We start from the raw sequence: 20,021 nt of genomic DNA, 5'->3' as shown, positions 1-20,021 counted from the left end.
CTCTCTCTGTGACTATCATAAATAAAATAAAATAAAATTCTTTAAGAGGAAGTAGCTACTATCAATGTATCTATAATCTGAGAAGTTACATTATATACCAGACACACTGGGGATACCAGATACCATGGATTTTACTTCAATTTCCTCACAGAAAATAAGGAAATAAGATGACAGCACTGTGATGATTGTTAGACTTCTGTTCTCTAGCAATTGGTAGTTTGGCTGGTTTTTCTTCTTTGGCAATTTGATTTGGTTTATTGTGCTTTTTTTCTTTTTTGTTTTTATATTAATATACTTAAGTTATACTATTAACATACACAATTTTTTATTTTTTTTCATTTAGATTTTTTTTTAAAGATTTTTTTTATTTATTCATGAGAGACATAGAGACAGAGAGAGAGAGAGAGGCAGAGGGAGAAGCAGGCTCCAGGCAGGGAACCTGACATGGGACTCGATCCTGGGTCTCCAGGATCAGGCCCTGGGCTGAAGCCGGCGCTAAACCACTGAGCCACCCGGGCTGCCCCAATTTTTTTTTTTTTTTTTTAAGTAATTGATACATCCAGTGTGGAGCTTGAACTCACAACCCCAAGAACGAGATTGTATGCTCCACCAGTTGAGTTAGCCAGGTGCCCTTCCCATTTAACTTTTTTTTTTTTTTAATATTTTAGTTTTTAGTTTATTTTTTTAAGGTGATCTCTAGGGATGCTTAGGTGGCTCAGCGTTTGAGTGTCTGCCTTTGGCTCAGGGTGTAATTCTGGAGTCCTGGGATTGAGTCCCATATCGGGCTCCTTGTATGGAGCCTACTTCCCCTGTCTCTGCCTCTCTCTGTGTCTCTCATGAATAAGTAAATAAAATCTTAAAATTAAAAAAAATAAAAATAATAAAAAATAAAGTGATCTCTACACCCAACATGGGGCTCAAACTTACGACTCCAACATGAAGAGTCACATGCTCCACCGACTAAGCCAGCCATTTAACATTTTAATTAAGGGCACTTGGGTGGGCTGTATGTTGGCTAAGAAGAGAACACTCAGGCCTTCTCAAAAATTAGATTGAATTCAGTTTACCAGTTACCTGAACTCCAGGATCTGAATCATCCAGAAATCAGGATCTGGGCAGACCATGGGGTAACCAGATTCTGTTCAGCTGCAGTTAGACACCTAGGTGTTTACTGCTGGCTTCCCTGGCTGATGGTAGATATCATTTGATAACCAGGAGAGTCTCATGTCCTTACGCGGAAGCACAGTGCTTAAGTGCTTCCAGATGGGTGATACAAATCCTAGATGAATGTGAGGACTAGCTGGCTGAAATTGCATAGCGTAGGGTCTGACATGAAGAAGGACTCAGGAAATGTCATTTTCCTTTCCGAGCCTGGGGGAGTTTACCAACCAGTCAGGGAGCAGGCTAAAATTTGAAGAGGAGACTGTTTTAGTTTACCTATCATGGAAGAGAGTACATGCTGAACTTGAACCAACTGAAGAATGGAGAATGAGTCAGCATAAAAAATAAATAGGAAAAGTTGGGACACCTGGCTGGTTCAGTTGGTGGAGCATGGCACTCTTAACCCCGGGGTCATGAATTCAAGCCCCCAGTTGGGCATAGAGCTTACTTCGAGAAAGAAAAAAAAAAAAAAAAAAAACCTGGAAAGTTACATAATGAAATACTGTGTGGTTTCTTGCTTGATGAATTTGAGGTGGCTTTTCTTTTAGCTTTTGTGTATTTTTTCAGTTTTGTTTTTTTTTTTAAGATTTTATTATTTATTTGAGAGAGAGTGAACATAAGCAGGCGGAACAGCAGGGAGCCTGATGTGGGGTTTGATCCCAGGGTTCTGGGATCATGACCTGAACTGAAGGCAGATGCTTAATGAACTGAGCCATCCAGGCATCCCTTTTTTCAAGTTTTTAATGCAATTTTTATTTAAACTAAATTGTAGAATATTTTTATATTGCAAGGATAGTACAAAGTTCCCATACACCCCATACTTGATGTCCCTTATTAACATCTTACATTACTATAATGTAGTCATCACAATTAATGAACCATTATTGATACATTATCAAAGTCCTCAGTTTTTAGCTAGTGTCCTCTTTTTTTATTGTAGGATCCTATCTAGAATAAATTATATTTAGTCATAGTAGTATTTTTAAGTACTGGGATTCATATATATTCCTTTCAAGGTATGTTCTCTATCAGAGGTGTGGTCTAATGGATACAAAATTTAACTCAAATTTAGCTAATCTGGAACATAACTAGAAGTCCAGACAGATTTGGGTTTTCCATTCTGGATCTGGTATGATTTTGTTCTCATGACCTCATTAAGTCCTGTGTACAGAAAAATTCTTAGAGGCTAGGTTTCTGGAAGAAAATGTGTAAGTGGTGAATCTGGGTGATTTGCCTTCATGATAAATCCAAACTCAGGAAGAAAATGAGCTGGGTTCTGGCTCAGATTTCAGGATGAGCACTTAAGAGGACATGATGATCTATCAGGGCCTACTTAGACAAAAGGTCAAATAAGAAGTGGGTTTTTGGGTGAATGAAAAAGAAGCCCACTCTATCTTCTCATTTAACAAGACCTTTTGGCCTTAGAAAAACCGTATTGGAGGGGCACCTGACTGGCTCAGTTGGGAGAGAGCATGTAACTCTTCATCTGGGGTGTGGGGGCGTTGTGAGTTTCAGTTCCCCACATTGGGTGTGGAGATTACTTCAAAATGAAACCTTTAAACAAAATGCATATTTGATCTGCTCTTTTAGATTCTGATGCCTTTCTTGGTACTGCATATTCTAGTATATATATATATATATTTATGTATACATAATATTTCTATATATATATATACATATCCCTCTTGTATAATAAACCATAAATTCTGGTTAGGTAACATCCCAGGCCAGGCTGGGGTGGAAGGAGTTTGAGGGGATTCTTGGAAACTACTGTAGACCTGTAGACCTCCTTGTCCTTAATCCCCACAACAAGTTGCTTAGGAAATAAGGTCCATTTGAATAGCGGTTTTAAGTAGCTACATGTGAGATTAGGAGGGAGATGGGGACCATGAATGCCTCCAGTTTGTTTCCCCCCATGAGTGATCTAGCCTTTTGTTGCTGTGGCTATAGGGTCCTGAGAAATTTAAAACCATGGGAAAATGTTATATCTCTCCCATGATTTTAAACACTAGTTGTTTAGTAGTTTGGCCTTAAAATTTTAAAAGTTGTAATTAGGATAGTGCTGGTTATAAGAGCACAGACCAAATGTATATAAAGTATATAAAGCAGGGGCACCTGGCTGGCTCTGTCAGTGACTCTTGTGATCTTAGGGTTGTGAGTTCAAGCCCATGTTGGAGGTAGAGATTACTTAAAAATCTTTAAAAAAAAAAAAATGTAAAGCAGAAAAGCAAACATAAAAAATTCATTCCATAGTTTCTTTTTCTTTTTCCTTATTTTTTTTTTAAAGATTTTATTTATTCATGAGAGACCCAGAGAGAGGGGCAGAGACGCAAGCAGAGGGAGAAGCAGGCTCCATGCAGGGAGCCCAATGCGAGACTCGATCCTGGGACTCCAGGATCACGCCCTAGGCCAAAGGCAGGCACTAAACCGCTGAGCCACGCAGGCATCCCTCCATAGTTTCTTCTTTTTTAAAAAAAATATTTATTTATTCATGAGAGACACACAGAGAGAAAGAGGCAGAGACACAGGCAGAGGGAGAAGCAGGTTCCCTGCGGGGAGCCCGAAATGGGACTTGATCCTGGGACTCCAGGATCATGCCCTGGGCCAAAGGCAGCGCCAAACCGCTGAGCCACCCAGGCATCCCCCTCCATAGTTTCTTAAATAACTAAGTTACTCTTTTTTTTTTTTTTTTTCAAGAAAGGAGTTAAATCATACTTTACAATTAGAAAGCTTTTCTTTAGTATTTATAAAATATATTGTGGGTTTTTTTTAAAAGATATTTATTTATTTAAGATTTTTATTTATTTGAGGTAGAATGCAAGAGAGAGCACGAACAGGAGAGGGGAAGGGCAGCCCCGGTGGCTCAGCAGCTTAGCGCCACCTTCAGCCCAGGGTGTGATCCTGGGGTCCCGGGATCAAGTGCTGCGTCAGGCTCCCTGCATGGAGCCTGCTTCTTCCTCTGCCTGTGTCTATGCCTCTCTCTGTCTCTCTGTGTGTCTCATGAATAAATAAAATCTTAAAAAAAAAAAAAAAAGGAAAAGGAGAAGCAGGTTCCTTGCTGAGCAGGGAGCCCAATACAGGACTTGATCCCAGGACCCCAAAATCATAACCCTAGCTGAAGGCAGTGGCTTAACTGAGCCACACAGGTACCCCTAAGATATTTTGTTTCTGATCCAGATGTCATACTTTTTTTTTTTAAGATTTATTTGAGAAAGTGAGTTGGGAGGGGCAGAGGGAGAGAGAATCTTCAAGCAGACTTCCTGCTGAGGGTAGAGCCCAACACAGGGCTTGATCCCAGGACCCTATGATCATGACCTGAACTGAAATCAAGACTTGGCTGCTTAACCAACTGAGCCACCCAGGAGCCCCCAGATTTCATAATTTAGCACTTTTTTTCTCAGCACCCTACTGTGTACTAAGAATACAATGGTGAACAAGTCAGTCTGTCTTCCTGGAGCTTATGGAGCAATGTGCTAAATGGCTCCTCAATAATGGGACATACACCGTTTATTTTTTTTTAAGATTTTTATTTATTTATTCATAAGAGACACAGAGAGAAAGAGAGGCAGAGACACAGGCAGAGGGAGAAGCAGGCTCCATGCAGGGAGCCCGACGTGGGACTCGATCCCAGGACTCCAGGATCATGCCTTTGGCTGAAGGCAGGCATTAAACCCACTGAGCCACTCAGGGATCCCCACATACACCGTTTATTGTCTGAACACATTACAGTTCATTAAGCACCACTGAGAAAAGGTGCTCTTGAGATGTAACTTCAACAAATCCACACTGCTCCCCTTGGTTTTATCATCTTATAATCCACCCTTTATCATGATGCAGATGCTCCTTTTCCTACCAGCTTGGTGCTTGGTTGAATTTCTTCAATGTACCCGGCTCCATCCACCCTTCCTGTGGCAAAAATGGAGAAGGGCTTTGCCTTGAGTAGCATCCTATGAAGCTTTTAAGAATGTGCCATTTTTCTTTTTTCGCTTTTGTCCTCTAATGGAGGTGAAATATGTATGTTGAATTCTCACACGGCACTTAGAAAGTTTCATAGAATTGCTAGCTAGTCTGCCATTTCTTAGAAGTACTGGTTTTCTATCTCCTGTGGCTGTTGGACCTGCCCAGCTTTGTTTTTTTGTTTTGTTGGTTTTTAAATAATCTCTATACCCAGTGTGGGACTCACATTCACCAGCCTGAGATTAAGAGTTGCATGTTCCACAGAATGAGCCAGCCAGGTACCCCTGGCCTACCCAGTATTGATCTCTGATAGATATTCCACTGGAATGCTAGAGGAGGGCTGGAAGCTTTATTTGGCAAGTATTGACAAGTCCTTAGTTCCCTTTTAAGTGTGTAGGGAAAGTTAGCAAAAATGAAATGCTAATGGTTCATTGCAAAAACCTAAGGGGCCCATGCTGAAGCTAGCATTACTTAACCATTGAGTTTTGACACCTCAGCTGACGTGACAACTGTCTCAAGAAATTGTGTTCCCCCATAAAGATAAACTTAGGAAATACAGCCCCTGCAAGTTGTGAGATGACAGAAAAGGATGTTACCACACTAAAAAGATTGGAATTTGTTGCTCTAAGGCAATGGGGTGGGGGTTGGGGGGGTGGTGTGTTGGTTTTGTTTAAGAAAGCAGAATTTGGGGACACCTGGGTGGCTCAGTGGTTTAACATCTGCCTCCGGCCCAGGGCATGATCCTGGAGTCCTGGGATCGAGTCCCACATCGGGTTCTCTGCATGGAGCCTGCTTGCTTCTCCCTCTGCCTGTGTCTCTGCCTCTCTCTCTCTCATGAATAAATAAATAAAATCTTAAAAAAAAAAAAAAAAAAAAAGGATTTGGAAAGGAAACTGAACTTGGCCTCAGAAACTGGGTTCAGATCTCTGTTCTGCCACTTACTAGTTTTCCCAGGTCCTCTAAAATTCAAATGATAAAATTCACCCAGCTTTCATAGGGATGTTGTAAATAACATGACTTTGCAAAGTGAGCCTAATACAGTGAGGTTACAACTGAGATTGCCTTGTATGTGTAGACTTTGCATATGGTTCCATTCATTGACCCAGGCATCACCCCCTTGGAACACCAATGGGAACCCATGCTTAGATTAATAAGCAGCTTTAAAACTAAGTTTATCTCTTCTAAGTAGGGAGACATGTCTAGGAGAACACTCCTGAAATACTATGCTTTTCAAAAGGTGACCTTCCTAAATGGTGATAAACTCGTTTTCTTTTCTTTTCTTTTCTTTTTTTAAGATTTTATTTTTTTAAAATAATCTCTACACTGAATGTGGAACTCAAACTCCAACCCCAAGACTCAGTCACATGCTCTAGAGATTGAGCGTGCTAGGCCCCCAACACTTTTTTTCAGGACAGAATCTGATGTCTACTAGGACCTGCGTATCCTATGGAGATGGGCCTTTTACATCCCTGGACTGTTCATTTGTACTGTGCCTTATTTAACATTTTCTCAAACAGCATCTAGTTCTCACGACCATAAGTTCAAATTCTCATTTTATGGATGAGCTAAGTGTTAGTGTGGTTGAGTGACCCAAACGCAGGCTTCTGACACCCCCCACTCCCACCCCCGGGTTATACATGCCTGGAGAGTGAATTTCTTTGGCATTCCCTCAACCAAATTTGTTCCAATTTGTGGCTCCTTCCAGGGCTTGTGAGTTCTGTAAGAGTGGTTCGGACTGGTCTAAGCCTGGTTCTGTACACCTGTGAAGAAAGCACTTAAATATTTAGAAAATGTAAGGGCCGAGAATGGGGAAAATTAACAAGGCAGGAAAACAAAAATGTTGGAGAGGATGCGGAGAAAAGGGAACCCTCTTACACTCTCGGTGGGAATGTGAACTGGTGCAGCCACTCTGGAAAACTATGTGGAGGTTCCTCAAAGAGTTAAAAATAGACCTGCCCTACGACCCAGCAATTGCACTGCTGGGGATTTACCCCAAAGATACAGATGCAATGAAACGCCAGGACACCTGCACCCGGATGTTTCTAGCAGCAATGTCCACAATAGCCAAACTGTGGAAGGAGCCTCGGTGTCCATCGAAAGATGAATGGATAAAGATGTGGTTTATGTATACAATGGAATATTACTCAGCCATTAGAAACGACAAATACGGGGATCCCTGGGTGGCGCAGCGGTTTGGCGCCTGCCTTTGGCCCAGGGCGCGATCCTGGAGACCCGGGATCGAATCCCACATCGGGCTCCCGGTGCATGGAGCCTGCTTCTCCCTCTACCTGTGTCTCTGCCTCTCTCTCTCTCTCTGTGACTATCATAAATTAAAAAAAAAAAAAAAAAAAAGAAAGAAACGACAAATACCCACCATTTGCTTCAACGTGGATGGAACTGGAGGGTATTATGCTGAGTGAAGTAAGTCAATCCGAGAAGGACAAACATTATATGGTCTCATTCATTTGGGGGAATTTAACAGTAAAAGGGAATAGAAGGGAAGGGAGAAGAAATGGGTAGGAAATATCAGAAAGGGAGACAGAACATAAAGACTCCTAACTCTGGGAAACGAACTAGGGGTGGTGGAAGGGGAGGAGGGCGGGGGTGGGGGTGAATGGGTGACGGGCACTGAGGGGGGCACTTCACGGAATGAGCATTGGGTGTTATTCTGTATGTTGGCAAATTGAACACCAATAAAAAATTTATTATTAAAAACAAACAAAAAAAGGGCCGCTCCTTTCCAGAGTCCTGCCGCATCTGTCCTGCATCCCAACCGCCGGTCCACCCCATATTGCCCTGAGCTGCTCGGGCTGCAGTGCACATGAAAGTCCAGTGGATATTGCTGGGCTAAAATTGGGCTTCGGAGGGCGGGGTCTGGGCTAGGAAGGCGGTTCGTGTGTGGGGACCCGGAGGACTACAGCCCCCAGCATGCTCCGCGGCATTACCCCCCCCCCCCCCTTCCCCGCCCGGCCCGGCCCGCGTGCGCAGTGGCGCCGCCGAGCGCTGACTGGGTCCGAGCGGTGGAGCCGCGAGACAGACCCAGGTTGGCACTGAGGTGGCAGGGACTGGCGGCCGCCAGGTAGACATCGCGCGCCAGGCAGGTGAGTGCGGAAGGAGCGGTCTGCGGAGCCCGGCGCCCACACCCGCCTCTCCGCTGGGGTCGCGGGGGCGGCTGTGGACCGACCGACCGCCTGACGGACGGGCTGACGGGGCAGACGAGGGGAGAAGCGCCGCCCGCGGCCGGGAGAGCGGCGGGGTCGGTCCTTGCACGTGCCCGCGTGGGATGGGGCGCCGGCGGGGGGCGCCGGGCTCGGGCTGTCGCGGGGCGGGGGCGGGGCCTGCGGGGCGGCGGCGGCGGGGCTCGGACCCGCGTGTCGCTGCGCCCCCGCGTCCCCGCCCGGGCCGGGGGCGGCCTCGCAGCGCGGCGGGCGGGAGCGGGGAGCCTGGGGGCTCGAGCCGGAACGCAGACCTCCCCCTCCACAGCTGCGAGCGGTTTCACAGAAGCCGCACCTCAGGCGGGGGGACCTCTTTCTTTTTATTTTCTTTTTGTTTTTTTTAAAGCTGCTTCGGGCACCTTTGAGCTGCGGGCTCTTCCTCAGGTTTAACTTGTGACTTGACGTTGAAGATTCAGGTTCGGGGTCAGAACACAGGCTCAGATTCAGGCCGAGACTCGTTACACCTGGGGAAACTGAGGCGTGTATTAGCCGGGGTCACTCAGCGTGGTTGGGATTGGAATTCCGAAAATTATTCTTATACTCAGTTTAATGATCCACGATGCTTTTTACATGGAGGAAGAAGAGATGTTTTGAAGTTTGTTTTCTGTGATGGATGACTGTCGTATTTTCCAGTCTTGAAATGTTTGGTGGGTTGCTGGCTTTTTTGGGGGTTTGGTGAGTTATTAAAGATGTCCTGGAATATCCTTAACCCTTCTTTCTTATTCTTTCTTGGTAAATTCAAGTTCCTAATAAGACCTTGATTCACAAAAACTGAATTTCCAACTTTTACTTGTTTGCTTGTAGCTTTTATTTTTTAAGAAAGATTTTATTTGTTTTAGAGTAAGCAGAGGGAAAGGTTAAGAATCTGAAGCAGACTCTGTCCTCAGCAGGGAGCAGTCCTTGGAGCTGGATCCCCAGACCCCAGGATCACCACCTGAGCAGAAATCGAGTCAGATGCTTAACTGACTCAGGCGCCCCTACTTGTAGCTTTTAGTGATTGTTTGTAATTAAGTTTGTAGATACACATACATTTCTTACTTCTGTTCCTCCTCATCTTCTTCTTCCTTATCTTCCAGCTTTCTCTGAACTCTAATCAATAATTATATCATCTTTGTTTTACGTATTTATTTCTCTTCTCCGTGATTAATCTGTAATTGATTCTAAATGGAGGTCGTTATCTTTCCTGTCTTCCAATAATCCTAGATATATGTAGGTTTTCATCTTTAATTGTCACAGTAGCCTGGAGATGTGTGATACGGTTAGGAGGAAGGTGTGAGGTGTATCTGTTGATCATGTATGGGTAACAGGTGAACATGACCCATGACCAGAGTATTAACTTTAGTATATGTGCTGCTGAGGTGAGCACAAGAGCATTAATTTTAAAAGGCTGTGAACAAAAATTATTTAAAATATATAAAAAGCATACTAATCTTGTGAATTTGGAAACTTGTCAGATGGTGGAAAAGTTGGTTGAACCCGAGTAGCACCTCACAGAAATGAACCAGACATTAGGGTGAAATATTGAGACAGGAACTCAAGAGAGAACCTTTTCTTTCTTTCTTTCTCTTCTTTCTTTTCTTTCTTCCTTGATTTTTAAAATTTATTTGAGAGAGAATCTGAGGCCGACTCTGCACTGAGTGCAGAACTGCATTTAGGGCTTGATCCCGTGACTGTGAGGTCACAACCTGAGCAAAAACCAAGAGCTGGACGCTCAACCTACTTACTGAGCCACCCAGGAGCCCCGAGAACTGTCTCTTTTATCATACAGCCATCTTTCTGTGCCTGGGGTGGATGCTGGGAACACCTTGTTGGCTTAGGAAGTTAAACAATGTTCTGTGTGTTTGTGTTTTCAGTTTCTCTCTTCCGAGTTCTCAATGAATTTTGGCAGGAGCCCAGAATCTTGTACATTTTGATGATTTAACATCAGTTTCATCTGCTTGTTCTCCAGGTTGTCTACTTCCTCAGCTGATGACATCAGTAATTTTCCACAGTAGCCATTCATGCGCTCATGCAGACTGTCACAAAGAAGTGGAATAGCACAGAGGATGGTACACACAGAAGAAATAAGGATCCTGTTTCTTTGCCATCACATATTACACATGGACTAGGATAGGAAATCCATGTTGAAGCACAAGCTACGTAGGAGGGGTTAGAACACCAGAGTCCAGGCTTCCACACATACAGTAATAATCAATACCATTTATTGGATTTTCTCTGTTTGCCAAGTGCTGTCATTGTCACAGTGAGGTATAGGTTCTTTCATTCTCTTTTTATTTATGTGTAAGTTGAAGTACAGAGGTTAAGTGATTTGCCTGCCGACATAGTAAGTGACAGAAGGCCAGAATAGTGAGGCCAGAAATCAAATTCAAGCCTGACTCTGCTGGCCCTGCTCTTTCTGCTGTGCTGTATTACCTTACCAACAAATATGTTCAAATCTTTCTCATTCTTAGAAAAGTATAAAACTTTCCTGTGATCACATTTCTCCTTCAGACGACTTCCACTTCCCTCTTTTTCCTTTCCAGACTTGTTCTTGAAGAGCAGACACCGTTGCCCTCTCTTTCTTTTACTCCTTAGTTCATTGCAGCCTGGCTTCCACTCTCTACTCTGTTGAAATGTTCTCATGAACTCCATTCAGCTGTTATCTCCTGTACTATCATCTAGACCTATAAAGAGGCTAAGACGTGGCTCTTGCCCTGAGGGAGTTTAGGGACTAATGAGGGAGAAAAAGAAATTCATACATGTCAGTATGAGGTGTTAAACTACTGACCAAGCAATCTTTTTGCTCTTGGGAGTTGGGGTAAGAACGCTGAGAAAGTGACACTGGACTGCCAACAGAGAGGAACCCTAAATTGTTGCAGACAAGGCTGTCAGGACTATGTGGTTAGGTGTGGACTTTAGGAGAAGCTGTGTCTTTCCAGTGAGACACAATATAGTCAAAATACATAGTGTAGGTTTTAGAGTCTAACAGACCTGGGAACTGAGCCTCAATTTCTTTTTTATAATATCTACTTATAATGTAAGCTCTGTGAGAGTAGGGCCTTTATCTTTTTCACCAGCTTACCTCTGTCTTCTAGAACAGTGGTAGGTGATCAATAAATATTTGATGAATGAATACTTCATAGGATATTGTATTCAGAACATGGTAGTACTCTCAGTACCATATGACTGAGTGAAGCTTTACTTCATGAACTGATTTTGAAGACACCATTGTTTGACTAGTGTACATAAAATCACCTCACCTTTTTGAACATTTAGGTTCCTTGATGGTCATACTTCTTTTTTTTTTTAATAAATTAATTTTTTATTGGTGTTCAATTTACCAACATACAGAATAACACCCAGTGCTCATCCCGTCAAGTGTCCCCCTCAGTGCCCATCACCCATTCACCCCCACCCCCTGCCCTCCTCCCCTTCCACCACCCCTAGTTCATTTCCCAGAGTTAGGAGTCTTTATGTTCTGTCTCCCTTTCTGATATTTCCCACACATTTCTTCTCCCTTCCCTTATATTCCCTTTCACTATTATTTATATTCCCCAAATGAATGAGAACATACACTGTTTGTCCTTCTCCGATTGACTTACTTCACTCAGCATAATACCCTCTAGTTCCATCCACGTTGAAACAAATGGTGGGTATTTGTCGTTTCTAATGGCTGAGTAATATTCCATTGTATACATAAACCACATCTTCTTTATCCATTCATCTTTCGATGGACACCGAGGCTCCTTCCACAGTTTGGCTATTGTGGACATTGCTGCTAGAAACATCCAGGTGCAGGTGTCCCAGCGTTTCATTGCATTTGTATCTTTGGGGTAAATCCCCAGCAGTGCAATTGCTGGGTCGTAGGGCAGGTCTATTTTTAACTCTTTGAGGAACCTCCACACAGTTTTCCAGAGTGGCTGCACCAGTTCACATTCCCACCAAGAGTGTAAGAGGGTTCCCTTTTCTCCGCATCCTCTCCAACATTTGTTGTTTCCTGCCTTGTTAATTTTCCCCATTCTCACTGGTGTGAGGTGGTATCTCATTGTGGTTTTGATTTGTATTTCCCTGATGGCAAGTGATGCAGAGCATTTTCTCATGTGCATGTTGGCCATGTCCATGTCTTCCTCTGTGAGATTTCTCTTCATGTCTTTTGCCCATTTCATGATTGGATTGTTTGTTTCTTTGGTGTTGAGTTTAATAAGTTCTTTATAGATTTTGGAAACTAGCCCTTTATCTGATATGTCATTTGCAAATATCTTCTCCCATTCTGTAGGTTGTCTTTTAGTTTTGTTGACTGTATCCTTTGCTGTGCAAAAGCTTCTTATCTTGATGAAGTCCCAGTAGTTCATTATTGCTTTTGTTTCTTTTGCCTTCGTGGATGTATCTTGGAAGAAGTTACTGTGGCCGAGTTCAAAAAGGGTGTTGCCTGTGTTCTCCTCTAGGATTTTGATGGAATCTTGTCTCACATTTAGATCTTTCATGATGGTCATACTTCATAAACAAGAGGCATTTACCTTTTTTGGTAGGCAGAGTTTTTGTTTTGTTTTTTTTTTAAATAAAGATTTTATTTATTTATTCATGAGAGATAGGGAGAGAGAGAGGCAGAGACACAGGCAGAGGAAGAAGCAGGCTCCATGCAGGGAGCCCGATGCAGGATTTGATCCTGGGTCAAAGGCAGGCGCTAAACCCCTGAGCCACCCAGGGATCCCTGATAGGCAAAGTTAACTGTGTCTTCTACCATTATGCCTTGCTCACGGTTTTCTCAGTATGATGCAGGTATTTATTGTGTGTGTGTGTGTCTTTTTTTCTCTGCTACTGTGAATTGTTTGGGGAAGTTAACTTCTTTGGAATCATTAAATAACTTTGTCAATAAGAATAACGTTAGGGCAGCCCTGGTGGCCCAGCGGTTTAGCGCCACCTTCAGCCCGGAGTGTGATCCTGGAGACCTGGGATCGAGTCCCACGTTGGGCTCCCTGCATGGAGCCTGCTTCTCCCTCTGCCTATGTCGCTGCCTCTCTCTCTCTCTCTCTCTCTCTCTCTCTCTGTGTGTGTGTGTGTGTCTCATGAATAAATAAAATCTTTAAAAAATAAGAGTAACATTAGAAAAGAGATTAAGGGGTTCCTGGCTGGCTCAGTGGTGGGACATATGAGCTTGATCTTGGGTTTGTAAATTCCAGCCCCGTGTTGGGTGTAGAGATTACTTAAAAATAAATTCTTTAAAAAAAAATAATAAAAATAAAATCTTTTAAAAAATGAGATTGAAGGGATTAATCAGAAGGCTTACCCTTGGGAAGGGCCTGATTTCCAGTAGGGCTAAGAGAAAACTTATTCTTAACAAAATGTTAGGAGTATTCCTGGTTTTCTCTAGATACCTGCTTCAGCTTTTAGCTGATATTCTAAAGATACGTATCAGCAGTTCATTTCCCTCTTCTTTTGTTTGAGTTTCATTTGTAAATATCCTTAATTTGTGTGACTTGAGTTTAGGGTTAAAGTCCAAATACTGCTTCCCCCCCCCACCCCAACTTTCAAAGTCTGTGGAGTACAGTAGGTAGGAGTACCTAAAATGAGTTTCAAATTCTGTTCTACCACTTGAAACTTTGAACACTTAAGTGCTATAACATCCCAGTGCCTCATTTTGCTTATCTATAAAATTGGGATAACTACTACTACTACCACCAGTCATAGTAATAGCTAATATTTATTGGATGTTTATTATATACTAGGCATAGCTCTAAGAATTTTACTTGTATTACTTCAGTCTTCACAATCACCCTCTATGTTATTAGAATTACCCCTACTTAAGGTGAGGAAACAGACACAACAAGTAACTTGTTCAAGGTCACACAAATCAGTGATGGAGTCATGATTTGAATCTGGATAGTCAGACTCCAGTAACCTACTTCATAGGGTTGTTTTGAAGATTACATTAAAATAATCAATGTCAGAGATAGGTGGTCAATGAGCATTGGCTACTATAATTAGCTTTGGACTCATGAAATGTATCACATACATTTACTTACTTGATTGCTACAAGTACAACAAAGTTGTGACCATCACTGTCTTACAGATAGGAACTGAGGCAGAGTGTGGTAACTTGCCCAAGGTCCTACAACAAGTGTGGGGGGCTTTGCTCCTCCTCCACACCTAAATCTTATGTTAGGTTTGAGGCATCACATTTTGAGAGAAGTTAGTGTATATAAGTTGTTGGGATCTACTCAGCATCCAGTCTAGGGTTTTCTGGGAATAGCAACTTAGTTTTGCTTTGAGGAAACAATCCATCCCAGACCTAGTAAGTGGTGGGCACATGACCCAGGTTAGGCCAATAGGTGTTAAACAAATAGATGTGCTCCTCCTTTAATTTGAATCTTAGGGGGCAGCCCAGGTGGCTCAGCGGTTTAGCATGGCCTACGGCCCAGGGCGTGATCCTGGAGACCCGGGGTCGAGTCCAGTCCCACGTCGGGCTCCCTGCATGGAGCCTGCTTCTCCCTCTGCCTATGTCTCTGCCTCTCTCTCTCTCTCTCTCTCTCTCTCGATTAAATAAATAAAACCTTTAAAAAAAATAATTTGAATCTTAGGTTGAATGACGCAGTGACAAACCTCCTTCATCACAACCATGGATTAATTCCTAATATGTGGATACTGGAGCTGCTCTGTATTTGTTCCCAAAGACCTGATTCTTTAGCTTTTCCTCAGTTCTGTGCCCTACTTCATATCTTTCTAATAAATCCTATATTATGTAATATAAGTTAAAGTCAGTTTTTCGGGCTTGCATTTGAGACTCCCTTAATTTACTGTTAAATGACATATGACCATGTCACTTAGAAAAGAGTTAAAACAACTGGTGGTTGACTTTAACCTGAAAAGAGAAATGGGAGAGAAGACTTGAAAGTTATCTTCAAACATCTGAAGCATGTGGTACACACAGAGTGTCCCTAAAAAGAATAAAGAGTAGATGTTACTAGGAAACAGATTTCTGCACTAATTAAGGTCTGAAAGCTGGGCTGTGCAAGGATGGACAGGCTATCTTGGGCTGTGGAGGTAGATACATATACACTAAAATTGTTCAGGCCCCGGTGTGGCTGGCTTGGTAGAACATGTGACTCTTGATCTCGGGATGGTGAGTTTAAGCCGCAATTGGACATAGAGCTTACTTTAAATAAACGAATAAGTAAAATAAATAAATAAATAAACATAAAATCGTTCAAGCCAAGACAACATGGTTGCTTGGGAAGGGCAATAGGGTTTAATAATCTAATGGGTAGTTATACTAAGTGACCTATAAAGTTCTCTCCAATTCTGAAGTCTATGTCTCCAGACTCTGAGACCTAGAGATCAGTCTAGAACAAACCATTCTTGCCTTTCCCTACTTTACCACCTTGGTCTACTCTATTCCTGCCTCACTACTCAGCCCCAGACCTCTACTTCACTCAGCCTGTCACTTCCTTCAGGTCTTGGCTCAGATTTCACCTTCTCACTGAGCCTTCCCTGAACCCCTCATTTGAAATAACTGCACCGGGCAGCCCCAGTGGCTCAGCAGTTTAGCGCTGCCTTCGGCCCAGGGCCTGATCCTGGAGACCCTGGGATCGAGTCCCACGTCGGGCTCCCTGCATGGAGCCTGCTTCTCCCTCTGCCTCTGTCTCTGCCTCTCTCTCTGTGTCTCTCATGAATAAATAAATAAAATCTTTAAAAATAAAAATAAAAAAATAAAATAACTGCACCTGCCTATCCCTTTTCCTGCTTCATTTTACTCTGTAGCACTAATCATCACCTGGCATGCAATATAGCTTTTTATTTATTTTTTTTAATTACTTGTTTCCGGGCAGCCCTGGTGGCTCAGCGGTTTAGCGCCGCCTTCAGCCCAGGGCCTAATCCTCGGGACCCGGGATCAAGTCCCACGTCAGGCCCCCTGCATGGATCCTGCTTCTCCCTCTGCCTGTGTCTCTGCCTCTCTCTCTGTCTCTGAGTCTCTCATGAATAAATAAAAATAAAATCTTAAAAAAAAAAATTACTTGTCTCCCCTTCTAGAATGCCAGATTCTAGAAAAAAGGGATTTTTAATCTGTTTTGAGCACTGTTGTATCCTTATCACTTTAGAACAGTGCCTGGCTTGTAGTAGGCACTCAATAAATGATGTTGAAGAAGTGAACATTTCTTCAACACAAAATCACCGTTGGGTCTGCTTTTATGTTCTGGGAACCCAGCTCATTCTGTCAACTTCAGATTTTTTTCACTTGGCTTCCTTACTCTCTGGTGCCTTTTTCTTTTCTTCTCTTTGGATCACAGCACTTTAGGACTAGAAGTCTGAAATCATCACCTTCATAAGGACTGGAGATACCGATATCATGTAGTTCATTCATTAATGATAGGAAAGGGGGGACGGTGGTGATTGACAGTCTCCTTTTCAGACTGTAGCCTTTAAATCTTGCTTGGGTGCCTAGTGCAATGTATACATATCCCTCCATGAATTAAGTCAATAAATATCTGTCTCCCTTATTTTTTTAAAGATTTTATTTATTCATGAGAGATACAGAAAAAGAGGCAGAGACATAGGCAGAGGGAGAAGCAGGCTCCCGGCAGGGAGCCCTATGCAGAACTTGTTCTTGGAACCTCACGATCACACCCTGAGCCAAAGGCAGACCCTTGACCACTGAGCCACCCAGGCGTGCCTATCTGTCCTCCTTTATGATTTTCCATATCAACCTCTATTTCTTTGAACTTTGGTTAAATATTTGTGTTTTTTTCTCTTATTTTTAACTGGCCTTCTGTTTGTCATTTCATGTGTGTATATTTGCCTGGTCAATGGAATTGTAATCCCATGGATAGAGACCAAAATGTATCCATTACAAAACCCAGTCCTGGGAGGCAGTATAATAGTGAAACACTATGCGATAGAATTTTCTGTGATGGTGGAAATATTTTTGTGCAATTGTTAACAATTGTTAACATTTTCTTTATGTAGTGTGTGTGTGAGAGAGAGTAAAAGATTAAGTAATCATATTCTAACTACTCAGAAATAATCAGTAAACATTTGGACATTCATTTCTTTTTTTTAAAAGCTTACTTATTTTTTTAAAGATATATTTATTTATTTGAGAGAGAGAGAACATGAGTGGGAGGGGCAGAGGAAGAGGAAGAGAGAATCTCAGGCAGATTCCACACTCAGTGCAGTTTAGTTTGGGACTCAATCTCACGACCCCAAAATCACGACATGAGCCAAAACCAAGAGTCAGACACTCAACCAGCTGTATCACTGGGGCATCCCTATTTATTTTTATATAATCTCCACACCTAACATGGAGCTGAAATTCATGACCCCAAGATCAGACATCGTGTGTGCGTCCCAACTGAGCCAGCTAGATGTCCCTGGGCATTCATTTCTTTATTCATTTGTTAATTGTAAATTTTCCAGCTTTTCCACAGTGAGTATCTATGACTTTTTTTTTTTTTTTTTAAGATTTTATTTATTTATTAGAGAGAGGGAGAAGCAGCCTCCATGCCGGGAGGCTGATGTGGGACTCGATTCTGGATCTCCAGGATCACGCCCTGGGCCGAAGGCAGCGCTAAACTGCTAAGCTACCAGGGCTGCCCTATCTATGACACATAACCAGAAAAAATATTAGTGGATTTGATTTTTTTTTTTTTTTTGGTGTTTGGTTTATTTTTGTTTTGAGATTCAAGAATAGGTAGAAAATGGTTTAGGCAAATTAACAGGATGGTAAACTTTGGTAGTGAGTTAAAGTTCATTTTTTAAAATAAATGTATATTGCAGAATGCAAATGTTTTTAATTTTATGAAGTTTGTATATTCTTTAAAAGTTGCAACTTTTATTTTTGTAAATTATATATTTTATTCATATTGATTCACATAATACAAGCATATTATATTTATACATATTGAAAAGAACCAAATACTTGAGGGAAAGTTATAGGAAAATTTTGCTAAGGTATATAAGCCATTAGGAAAAGCACATTTTAACAACACAAGATATGTCATTTAGGAACTCGAAAGTACAAACTAAAATATTTATTATACAAAATTTAAGAAGTAAATCTGGAAGCTTACCGATACAACAAGAAATTCTAAATTATTTTGATAAAATGAACAGTTCTGACCTAGTGAGGGGACCTTGAGTTTATAGATTTACTTGGCCACTGTGGCCAGAAAGACACAACAAATGCATGAGGAATTGTTCAGAAATGTTTTGGAAATAAAACAGAAAATATTCTATCCTTTATTTTAAATAAATACTTGGAAATGGCTCTAAGTACTTTGTGCTTTTCTGGTAGAATATAGATTCTTTTAGTTTCTAGAAAAGGACAAGTAATAAGCATGAGAGCCCTTATCATTACCTAACATTATTTATAAATTACTGTGTAATTTATTAAATTACATTAATAATTGTTATTTGACATTATGGATTCATTTGGCCATTTCTCTGAGCTACCCAGGTGCCACTAAAGATTTAATTTTTAAGTAATCTAAAACTGGCTCAGTAGTTACAGCATGTGACTCTCCATCTCAGAGTCATGAGTTCGAGCCCCACATTGAGCATAGAGCTTCCTTTAAAAAAAAAAAAAAAGCACGTGGGATAGGTTATATTGTTGCCCATCTTTGGAAAATATTGTCTCTACATTAAATATGTGTAACTGTGCTGGGGTGCTAAATACTTTCTCAGTACTTTATTGTAAATTACTGAGCAGGAAACTGAGGCTATGAGAGATTAAATATTTTACCCAAAGACCACACAGCTAAGTGCCAGAACAGGGTGTCAAACCCAGGACTTCTTGCTCCCATTGTACCATGTATATATAAGGTGAACATAGATTTCTTCTCCAAATCCAAAAATACTAAAGAAGGTGTATTCATGTCACAAATATGTATTGAATATCTATTACATATTAAATCCTGAAGAGGATTCAGGCTTTAAGGAGCTTCCAGTTTAGTAGAGTTAATGTAGACACAACTAGTTAAAAATGAGAGAAAAATGTAAGTGTGCGGCATTAGATAGGTACGAGGAAATGTTGAGAGAAAGGACTATAGAAAGCATCACAGATGTGGTATTTGAGCTGAGGACTGAAAAATGGATAGAAAGAATCAGGACATTGGTAAATGGGAGGTGGCCTTTGAAGCAGGAAACAATATGAATACAGATCTGGAAACATGTTGAGGTAGCAGTGAGTGGTGCAGGTGGCTGAAGCATAGGATATGTGCAGAGAAAATATGAGCTGACTCAGAAGGTAGATTGCGGGCCACTGAAGAAGGTGAGGGAACCCTGTAATTAGAACTATGCTTCAGTGGAGATTAATCCAGTGTTTGTTTAACATAAATGGAGAGAGAGTCTAAAGACATAGAAAACTCCAGGAGATTTACAGTAGCCCAGAAAAGGGTTAGTGAGGGTCTGGATTAAGGCAGTGGAGATAGAGATACTTAGAGATTCTTTTAAACATAAAATCATGGGGCACCTGGGTGGCTCAGTGGTTGAGTATCTGCCTTTGGCTCAGGTCGTGATCCCAGGGTCTTGGGATTGAGTCCTGCATGGGCTCCCTGCATGAAGCCTGCTTCTCCCTCTGCCTGTGTCTCTGCCTCTCTCTCTGTGTCTCTCATGAATAAATAAAATCTTTTAAAAAAAAATAATAAAATAAATAGACTTTGTAACTGATTCAGTATGAAAGTAAGACAAAGGAGCCAGAAATTACTAAAAGCTTAG

At 41.8% G+C, this 20,021-nt stretch overlaps 1 protein-coding gene across 29 annotated transcripts in view; it reads left to right on the top strand.

Annotated features, from left to right (window-relative positions):
* Positions 1 to 8,076: 8,076 nt before the first annotated feature.
* The window catches only part of SGSM3 (small G protein signaling modulator 3), a 45,037-nt gene continuing 33,092 nt past the window's right edge, over positions 8,077 to 20,021 (top strand). For 19 of the 29 annotated variants that reach the window (XM_072741251.1, XM_072741256.1, XM_072741258.1 and 16 more), the window contains exon 1: positions 8,087 to 8,219. The gene's annotated coding sequence lies outside the window, so the exon portion shown is untranslated. Of the gene's footprint in view, positions 8,220 to 20,021 lie in introns of all 29 variants that reach the window. The other 10 variants (XM_072741248.1, XM_026017312.2, XM_072741247.1 and 7 more) reach the window with 4 other exon arrangements.

This window comes from Vulpes vulpes, chromosome 16 (genome assembly GCF_048418805.1).
Source record: "Vulpes vulpes isolate BD-2025 chromosome 16, VulVul3, whole genome shotgun sequence".
NCBI lineage: Eukaryota > Metazoa > Chordata > Mammalia > Carnivora > Canidae > Vulpes > Vulpes vulpes.
This window is presented reverse-complemented; position numbering and strand designations above follow the sequence as displayed.